Source organism: Rhagoletis pomonella, unplaced genomic scaffold (genome assembly GCF_013731165.1).
Source record: "Rhagoletis pomonella isolate Grant_MI unplaced genomic scaffold, Rhpom_1.0 Rhpom_scaffold_00010, whole genome shotgun sequence".
NCBI lineage: Eukaryota > Metazoa > Arthropoda > Insecta > Diptera > Tephritidae > Rhagoletis > Rhagoletis pomonella.
Genome location: NW_023458564.1, coordinates 15,169,284 through 15,179,735, shown reverse-complemented (window position 1 = coordinate 15,179,735; position 10,452 = coordinate 15,169,284). Strand labels below are relative to the sequence as shown.

The window sequence follows — 10,452 nt, the reverse complement described above, 5'->3', positions numbered from 1 at the left end:
GGAAAGCGACTGACTGGCAACCTTTGGGCATAATGAAGTTAGCGAGGCTGCGCTGCCACATCGCTCATCAGCGTAATTTTAATTTACTTTTTTTTGTTGTTGTTGTGGTTGTTGATGCTTTAGAGCGCAAAAATTTCATCATCTTCCTTTCATCGCTTTGTTTGTTTCTATGCGCTTTCGCGGAACATTGACTGGGCGACCGGCATTTTTGTCTTCTACTTCCTGCCTGTTTCATTTCCATTCAATTCCTATGGTGGTAATTATTACTCAGTTTTTGTCGATTAATTTCGATTGGCCTTGCGAGCGGTGACGTCACAAGGACACTGCGCCCGTTGAGCGTCGTCGACGTGTTGTACATACAATTAAAATTCTAATTTATGCAAATTATCAAAGGCGCCGCCGGTACTGTGTTTGGGTATTTCCATGCGACGAGTATAATTACAAAGATTTTGTGAGCGTATTTCGCGATTAAAGCTTTAATCGAAAAGACGTGGCGGAATCGAGCGATTCATTTTGTAATATTTCGGTTAGTTTAGTTAAACGTAGTGCAAGTGGGAATTTTTTATACAAGATATACAACTTTTGACTTTGGTTACTATTAGTTGAAGAAATATACCTACACATATAACCTGAAATCGAATATTAAGTTTTCAATAAAAAAGCGTGAAAAGTGTATTTGCTGAGAGATTGTATATGTGTACATTAGACTGCATCGCTTCCCATACAAAGAAAAATCGGTACTATTTTTCCATTAGAATTATAAAATCTATTATATTTTAAGACGTCCACCAAAATATTTCCGAAAAATATTAGGATTTAAGTGAGCTGGACCGATTTGAAAATAATACCTCCAAAAATGGAGTTTTTCATGAATAAAAATAGCTTCTTAAATATTTTTTTTTGAAAAAATCCTCTTAAATGACAAAACGGTTTAAGCTTAAAAAATATTGCATGAAAATATTTATAAAAAATTAAAAAAAAAACTTAAACGGAATCGTAATGATAAGATTTTTGATTTGATTTTCTCACCCTTTTTATTTCTTTGATAACAAACTCATTAAAAGCATGAAAGAGAGAGGTAGGGTGAACGAACGTCATTCAAAGTTGGATTAAGATGTGTTGGTATTTGAAAAAAAAAAATGGGACACGAATGACTTTTTTTTGGACAGAAATAAAAACAGTGTGAAAATACCTTTCTATCGGGATCCCATAAGTCTAAATAAGAATAGTTTTGTAAATCAATCTTTGAAAAAATTAAAAACAACTGCATCAAAAATCCCATTATTACGATTCCGTTGAAAAGTTTTTTAAATATTGTTATGCAGATTTTTTAAGCTTAATCTGTTTTGTCATCTGAGGGGACTTTTTTCAAAAAGTTCTTTAAGAAACTATTTTTATTTATAAAAAACTCCATTTTTAGGGGTATTTTCAAATCGGTCCAGCTCACTTAAATCTTAATATTTTTCCGAAATACTTTGGCGAACGTCTTAAAATATTATAAATTTTGTAATCCTGGCGGAAAAACCGAAACTTTTTTTTGGTGATACACTCTAATGTACATATTTTTTTTCTAAAACAAAGTTTCATACAGAAAACTATATGCCATTTTCACTTACATACATACATACATAAATGATGTTAAGATTTGCTTACGGTAAAGTGCGAAAGAAAACAAAAGGGTATTTACGAGTGGTATAACAACAACAAAATTTGGTCATAGTTCATCTCAAAAGCAGGGCCGACCTCATATTATAGATTTTTTGATGCTGATTCGAAGAGCATTTACAAAGATTTTATAACACGTCCAGTTTTTTGAGAAAAAAAGTGTCGAAAAATTACAAAAATTCCAAATTTCAAGTTTTTTGTTTATAGAATTTCGACGTAGTTTTTCCGAAGAAAAAACAACCCAGGTATTAATGACAATCCAATTCGTCTGATGGATTTTACCTTATGTCGATGAGTGGATTAGAAATGAGTGAAAAATAAAAAAACTCGTTCTACTATAGCTTGCACTTGGTTTCCAACAAATACGTTTTTGTTGTTTTCGTTTTTTTAATAAGTTTTTTTTTTTTAATTTTAACCGATCATCAATTAATCGACATGAGGTAGAATCTATCATATGAATTGGCAAGTATATAAACAGTTTTAAAGAAAAAAAGTAATAATAAAATATAACAAAAAACATTTTTATAAAAGCTGTTGAACACATAGCAGAAATTTTGTCATTCATTTTTTTTAATAATACAAAAACACCAAAAATTTCACAAACTTTTTAAGTGATTTAGTAGAGGTAGTAGATCTGATCGAGTAGTTCACAAAAATGTGTTTGAAATTTTCCTTACACCCTCAAATTCTCAACTTATTCGTAAAAGCCCAATTCGGCCCGACCTCACTCACAAAACAATCTTTAGCTCCTTTAATTTTTCAGCGATTTGAAGTTTAAATATATCTTCGGAAAGAATAATGTGGTATTTTATTAAATGAATAATGGCTTTTGCGAAAATAGGCGAAAATATGTGTAACAAATTTGCCATCGGTATGAAAATTGCAAAACTTTTTTCTTGTATTTTGCACCTTGGTAAATTTTTTTCTACAATTTTACAAGAAAGCATTTACATACATTTAAATCATTTTCCTTGTTTGGCTCGTTCTATGCAGAAAATTACTTAAATGTAAATGATTTTTTGTAAAATTGTAGAAAAAACTCCTCCAAAGTTGAATGTAAAAAAATTTTGCAAATTTCATACTGATAGCAAACTTCTTACACATATTCAACTTATTTTTGCAAAAGCCTTTATTGATTAAAAAATTACAACATTCTTCTTTACAAAGATATATTAAAATTTAAAGTTGCTAAAAAAAAATTAAAGAAGCTAAAGATTGGTTTGCAGTTGAGGTCGTGCCATATTCGCTTTTTCAAAAACAGGTCACCGAAAAAGTTCATTTACACTGTAGCACCTTGTAATTATTATAACTTGTACATTCGACATCACATAATTTCAAATTTTATTATTTCTCCGAATTTGTATTGCAGTATTTGAGTGAAAAACATTGTAAGCGATGGTACAGTGTGCAGTGTTGCCAGAGAAAGATTTCGTTTGGAGCTAAAACGGTCGAAAAAAAGCTAAAAAGAGCTAAATAATATTAATAGTAGCTGAAATGAAGAGCTACATATTTTTGTTAAGGTTGAGCATTTATTGACGTAAGGTTGTTTTTACGTTTTCGGCAATTTTAATAAAAACAACGAATTTTATAAGTTTAAGTGCTGAAAAAATCTTTTAAAACCAAAATAAGGTGCATATATTTCGAATTCGTTGCTATGGCACTTATAACAGTGATCTAAAAGTATTTTACAAACTGTTAAAGTCTGTAATTTCAGATATTTGAATTGAGTAATTTTTTCGCAAAATTTTTCTGGAAAGTTTCATTTCCAGCTCTCCCTAAAGGTAAAATTAGTAAGGCAAAACAAAATCCACGCTATCAGAAAAAGGATTTTCTTTTAATTAATTTTTGAATCCTTGAACCTAGATCCAAGTGTCTATGGTGGATAGACTGCATCTCGAAATTTTCCATTTTATCAACACTTAAGTTTTGGCTTATGTATACCAAATACAACTAAACACTACTAAACTTAACTAGAGCTACATAAATTTGAAAAGAGCTAAGAAAAGAGCTAGGAGCTAAAACCTGATTTTCGGAGCTAATTAGAAAAATAAAGAGCTAAATCTAGCTCCAAAAACATCGAAATGGCAACACTGACGATGTGACCTGTCCTCGCTGTTCAAACGGTTAGCGTTCGCTTTGTAACCGCCGCACAGTGTGCTTTTTGAACACTCCCTAATAATTAATCGCAGCGCTTTCGACAGAAGCTACTTTTTGATATGAAACAAATGGATTTGAAAGCTAATGTAATTCCCTTTCACGGGAAAATGTAGGTACTGAGCCACATTACTCCTAGACTTAAAAAAAAAGTTGGTAAAAAATAATGTTCTTTAAAAAAAATACATTTGCATTTGTTCAAAAAAAAGTTTTTTTGTAAATTTGAATATACTAGTATATTATTAGTTCATAAAATCGATTTTGAGACGAGAAACACGATTCGAGTGTTTAGAAAACGAAAAACGAAATGGAACCCCTCAATTTGAAAAATGCATTACATATTGCATTTTCTATTATTTACATGCAGAGAATCATCTTTCACACAATTTTATTCCAGACTTTTAATTTGAGCTAAGGTAATAGTCTCTAGGCCCTTTTAGAGCCAAATTATAACGATTCTGAAGTTAAAATTCGAAATTTCATTCGACATTTTTGCAAATTTTTCTTAAAATTTCAGAGTAAAAACTCGTACAGCAGATTCAAAGTTTGGTTTAAAATTGTTATGACCTGGCTCTCAGCGGGCCTAACAATGTCTACTATGCTACTCAAATTAAAGATCTTGAATAGCACTATAGCGTACTTGTTATAAAATTGTGAGAAGTATGCACAGCTGCATACAAATAAATAAGAATGCAATAAAAAATTCATTATTTAAATGGAGATGTTAAATTTTTTTTTCGATTTGTAAACAGTAAAATCGTGTTTCTCGTCTCAAAATCAATATTATTAGTATAATAAAACGTAAAAAAAAACAAATGGAACAAATGCGGTGGATTTTGCATGTTTTTTCGAAGAACAATATTTTGACAAACTTCTTTAAAATTAAAGAGTAGTTTTGGCTCAATGACAATATTTTTCCGTGAATAATATTAGCTTTCAAAATCCTTTTGTTTCATATCAAAATGTTACTTCTGTCGAATCACAATCGCAACCGCACCGCATATTTTTCTAGATTTTGTGTTACGGCAATCGGGCAAATCGCCTCTTACAAAAATTGGTTTTCACTAACTGAATCGGCTCGAAAAATAATCTTCAATTTCACTATCCGAACCTCTCCGGCGCCCTCTGCGCTATTCTAGCTACTACAAAAAGAAACAGCAAGCCAGTCTATAATTATTTCCACTGTAGACGTAAGTTCACTAATAAAGTCGATAAACTGATAAATAATCGAAAATCTTATTTACCATAGAAATCAAATAAAATTAAATTTTTCACATTTTAGCCAACATGTATACTGAAATATCTGTGGTCATAAGCAATGACCGCCTAAGTCGACTTCAAAAAAAATTTAGTTATATATGTTATAGTATTCTGCAACTACTATTCCATGTATAGCCAGCTAGGCTATTTAAAAAGTTATATACGAACGTATTTTGGTTTCCCCATAAGATTAAGATGTTTTTTCTCGAATTCCGGTTTTTCGACTTAGGCGGTTATTGCTTATAAGCAGAGAATACTAAGACACTATTAGTAATTATTATTATTATTTTTTATTAGATTAATAGCCTTTAGAGATTCGAAATTAAAAATATTGTTTTATTTAAATCATTCGAAAATCAGTTAAAAAATTAAATATCTTCCTATACCTAAGCTTGTATGGTTCTATCCGCGGACCTAGACATTTTCTTTAAAATAAATAAAACAAAAGTGCAAACTTTAGTTAAACCCACCCAGATTTCAATAAGAAAAACTTTCGAAATACCATGAATTATGGGCGCAATTAGTCTAAGTACGATTAGCTGATCCAGTATGTAGGGGAGTTAGAGCTTAAACCGACGGCAGCGTTGATCCGGATCAACTCGGGAATTAACTGCAGTTGATCCGGATTAAGTCCCAGTTAATCGCGGTCAACGCTGCCGTCTGTTTAAGCTTTTACCGTCATTCAAAAATGCATTCATTGCTCAAAATATTATCTTAAGATATGTGCTGCGAAAAAGATTGCTGGAATTAATTTGAGTAGTTATTGAAGAGCAAGACACATATTTTACCAATATTGCTTCTGGTGAGTCACCAACGATGACCGACTGACTAAATAGCGACCGTAAGAGAGACTAAACATTACGCTGATCAAAGAAAAAATGCCTTCAGTGTTCACAAAATGCTGATTGGAAAAATTTCAAATAGTATTACGGCACTTTCAGAACATTTTCGATGATTTTAATTAAAATTAGTTTTGACGTCAGACTATGCATTCAAAAAGTTTTCATCGACAATAATTTTCATAGACCTAACTGGTTTAGTTAAATTTCGCCACATTATTATTGGTTGAAACCTTTAAAAAATGTTTATGTGTTCTAAATAAAGTTAAAAATTAAATTTGACCTTTATGTCTTCATTAACAACAAAACAAATTTTAAGACAAAAACAATAACAAACGACTAACTAAATGGTTCTTTATTAACTCAAATATTATGAGCACAATTTGTATAGTTTTTCATTTAGTTTTGCACTGATCGTTAGGATCCATCTATTCTACTACACGGTCTTATAAAAGACTAAACTTTTGTTTTTAGCTTTTAATAAATATAAATACTTTCGAATACTTTAGTTTCATTTCTTTCTTATCCCATTTTCCAATTACTATTTTCTTTTGCAATGCAAAAAAAAAGAAGCTACCACTCGAACTTTAAAGCTGATTATGTTATGACCCTTGTCGGCCGCTGTGGTGAGTGGTAAGCAGTGCGCGCTTCCACTCCGCAACGCCTGTGTCAAAGCACCATCGCAAAAAATAGAACAAAAGTTTTTTCTTAACAGCGGTCGTCCCTCGGCAGGCAATGGCAAACCTCCGAGTGTATTTCTCCCATGAAAAACAGCTTCTCATAAAAATACAATCGCCGTTCGGAGTCGGCGTAAAACTGTAGGTCCCTCCGCTTTGTGTGACAACATCAAGGCGCACAGCACAAATCGGAGGAGAAGCTCGTCCAAACACTAACATATGTGTAAGCGCCAATCTATTATTATTTTTATGTTAGGACCCTTGGAGTTGTGAATGCCATAATTTAGTTTTTGATTCGATTTTAACTAAAAATTCAAGGAAGCACAATACACAGCAATATTCGCTTATACATATCGCACCCTAAATCAAAAACCGTCACATCAAAATCCGTCAAAAAATATTGGATACAGAAGAATGACAGATGTGTCCAGTTAGTAAGGGCGTAATATTCGGTAACGATAACTTCCGATAACAGTCTTCGGAGTTGCCATGAATGCGAACTTCTAAATAGCAAATTTCAAAAAAGTTTTTTGAAATTTGTAATAAGCGAACTTAAGCACCTCAAAATACCAAATTTCATAATTTGTTTAATTCTTGGAAACCATATTGGATTGGTTATTTTCGGTTTTTGAAAATTGACTTCAGGCTTGCCAAGACACATCTTATAAATAATATGATGCAAAATATAGAAAAACTACATTAATCCGTAGTGTTTTATATACTTTGTGTTATTTGGAGCAACTGCTAAAGTTGGTCTAGTGTAATAAAAGTGGCCGCCACTCTTTTTGGCGCGAGTATACGCGGCTTTTCTTTTCGTAGATCCTTAACGGGCCCCTTGCATTACTTTTTGGCAAAGGAATGAAGATCCTACTCGGCCGTACAAATTAGTTATACCTCTTTGAAAAAAAATATTTCTTGAACAATAATCCATGCTATTAAGATATTCATAATTTGGCAACAAAATTTTATTATGTAATATTTCATATGAAATCATGATTTTCCATCTTTAAGAAGTAATCTTAAACCAGCAATTACTGTTATAATTTAAAGTTTCCATCAAAAAAATTGTTAAGAATAATATGACATAACCTAACATTAACAGTCTGAACGACCTAAAGCAGTTTTCAAAGTTCATCAGAAGATGGAGACTTCAAAGTTTATAAATATGTATGATAGCGAGCTTTACAAGAAGAGTTAATATTTGGTGCTATTTTTTCAGAATATACAAAGATTTTGCAATGTGTTGTTAGTGGATATGGAACTACTTTAAATACTGGTACGTTACCCACCAAAAACTAAAAATTTAAAACATTTTACATAGCACACTTTGCAAGTGGACTACTATATGGTCTGTGAACGGTTTTATCTGAAAAAAATTGAGTTGTGACTGTTTTTGATTTAGGGTGCGAAATGCAGATACTCATACACAATATAAAAAAATGTTCATATAAATAAATAATTTCTAACTTTCGAAAGATATGCAGGAACGTATGCAATTGTCTTGTACATATTTTAAAGTTCTAATTTTTAAGTTAATAAATACGTTAATGAAACTCGGCTTATAAACTGTGCGAGAAGTTATTTGCTACTACTCGTACACAGTACCTTTTAGTATGACTCAATACACATTTTATTTGATTTGGTGAACATTTTAGGGTTAGTCCCCATAAAATTATTAGAAATTAATGTGATCGAAGGAGACATTTTTAAATTCTTTCATACAGTTAATAAAACCGCTTTCACTTTCACTCTGCCAGTAACCGAATATTCGCACTTACCTCTAAATTGTGTTAGACTTTACCAAGGCATATGAAACAGGAAGTAGCTTTAGAACAAAAACAACACTCACGAGTATTTTGTTGTTTCTCTGTTTCTCTAATCTTAAAAATGTAAAAAAAAAATTTTTTTCATAGTATATAAGTCATGTATGTACATATGTATGTATAAAAAAACATTGAAAAATTATTGCAAAAAATTAAATTTGTGCTATTTTCTTTATTTTAAATTGGTTTGCATCCAGATTTTCAAGGCTCAATATTCAACTTTTGTTCTTCTGAGTTAAGCGAACGTTCCAAACGCCGGTTTTTATTCGCATTTTGATAAAAAATTATTACACATGCAAACACATTTTGACAATCTAGAATTTTTGTAAAAACAAATTTACTATGTATGTATGTATGTATTTTTGAGAATTTATAGGCCAAATCATTTGCAAACAAAAAATCAGATCAGCTGCACTACTGCTACTACCTGCTCAATATGCCTTGGACTTCAAAAAGTCTGTTAAGATGATAACATTCCATTTGTAATGCACAATTCATGAATAATCGCATTGTATTAAAAAATTTGAATTTTCAAACATAATTTTTAGCCACCATTAAATTTATCGAGTAATAAGTGTTTTTTTAATTTCATATTTTCAGTCAAATTTTATGTTATGCTGCACTAAGTTCACTAGCTACATCACTCACCAGAGGAATGTATGTATTTGTAACAGTCTTAATATCATTTTTTCTTCTTATGAATATTCCCAAATGTATTTTTTTTAAAGCTGCCGACAACCTTTCGGATGCGCCTCACGCTGAGGAATGAAATTTCAATTTGAATTGCACGCAATGCGAACAGAATAGATTCCTTTTCTTCTTCAGTGGAGCCTTATCACCACTGAATCGCTAAACAATTTGGGAGCGCGTCTTTGCGTTTCTTCTTCAACGGCTCCATCAATGCTGGAAACTGTGGCAGGGGTGATGACAGAAGTTTGCCACAGACTCCAAGGAAGCAATCAATGGAAAACTGCTACCGAGATGCGATTACTCGAAACACTAAACTCGAAAAAAAATATATGCGTTTACATTTTTACAGCGAATTTCCATGCGCTCTCGCCGCGAAGAAAAATTAACTCTATATCACTTGACGCGGGTGCGATATGCATACGAGTATGAATGCATGGACGGGACGGACCGGTAAATCAGTAAGGCAATCGCTACGATATTTTGCTCAGATGGGCGGATAATTGAGACGCGGCGCACCAGTCAGCCGCAACGCTCGACTGCTACTGTCCGCGGACGACTTTGCCAAGACCGCACCAAACAACAAAGCGTAAAAGTGCGAAGCAACTTGAAGAAGACGCCGACGCTAACACCGATATCAACGCCAACGCCTGTTTCGTCGTAAAAGAGCCACCATGGAAGTGGAAGGGAATCTAAGTGTATTTGCCACCCCCTCGTTACGCCATACTCAACTTTGGCAAGTGGTTCGAAGCGACTCACACAGGCGAGCGGACATGTTCTGCTGCTGAGTAGAGTTAAGAAGCAAGTGAAGTGCTGGACACGCGCACTGGCACATCTGCTCTCACGAAGGATACGCTCTTGCACTCCTTACAATACAACTACACTAACGCATACCTCATAGGGTAATATGTAAGTTGAAGGTGCGAGTTTTTGCAAAAAAAAGCACCACTCTATAGCAATAACGTCCCCGAAGGGTATATTGCCCTAGAAAAAAGCGAGGCAAAAAATGAGAAAAAATGGTGGTGGAAAATATAAAAAAAAAAATAGAAAATAAGTCATCCCCTCACTTTTCGCACGCACACATGCTCAAAAAAGCACACTCCCATCCACACATATGTACATATGCTAGTAAACAATGAGGCGGATGACGAGCAAAAAAGCATGACGAATTTTTCCAAAGTTTTTATATTCCATCCATCAACACACGTATTCGCTTTCTGGCGCTCACACGCTTTGTGTCGATCCTGAAGGTATTGAAGTGCAAAAAAAAAATACGAATAACTGGAGGATAACCCACCCTGTAAGTTTATATTCGCCTTCCGTTCGTAATTCACACTCATATTTTTT

General features: G+C 32.8%; 1 long non-coding RNA gene across 2 annotated transcripts in view; it reads left to right on the top strand.

Annotated features, from left to right (window-relative positions):
- The first annotated feature begins 302 nt into the window (after nt 1-302).
- The window catches only part of LOC118746087, a 23,731-nt gene continuing 13,581 nt past the window's right edge, over nt 303-10,452 (top strand). For both annotated transcript variants that reach the window (XR_004993771.1, XR_004993772.1), the window contains exons 1-3: nt 303-526; nt 9,019-9,075; nt 9,147-10,405. This is a non-coding gene — a long non-coding RNA (uncharacterized LOC118746087). The remainder of the gene's footprint in view (nt 527-9,018; nt 9,076-9,146; nt 10,406-10,452) is intronic.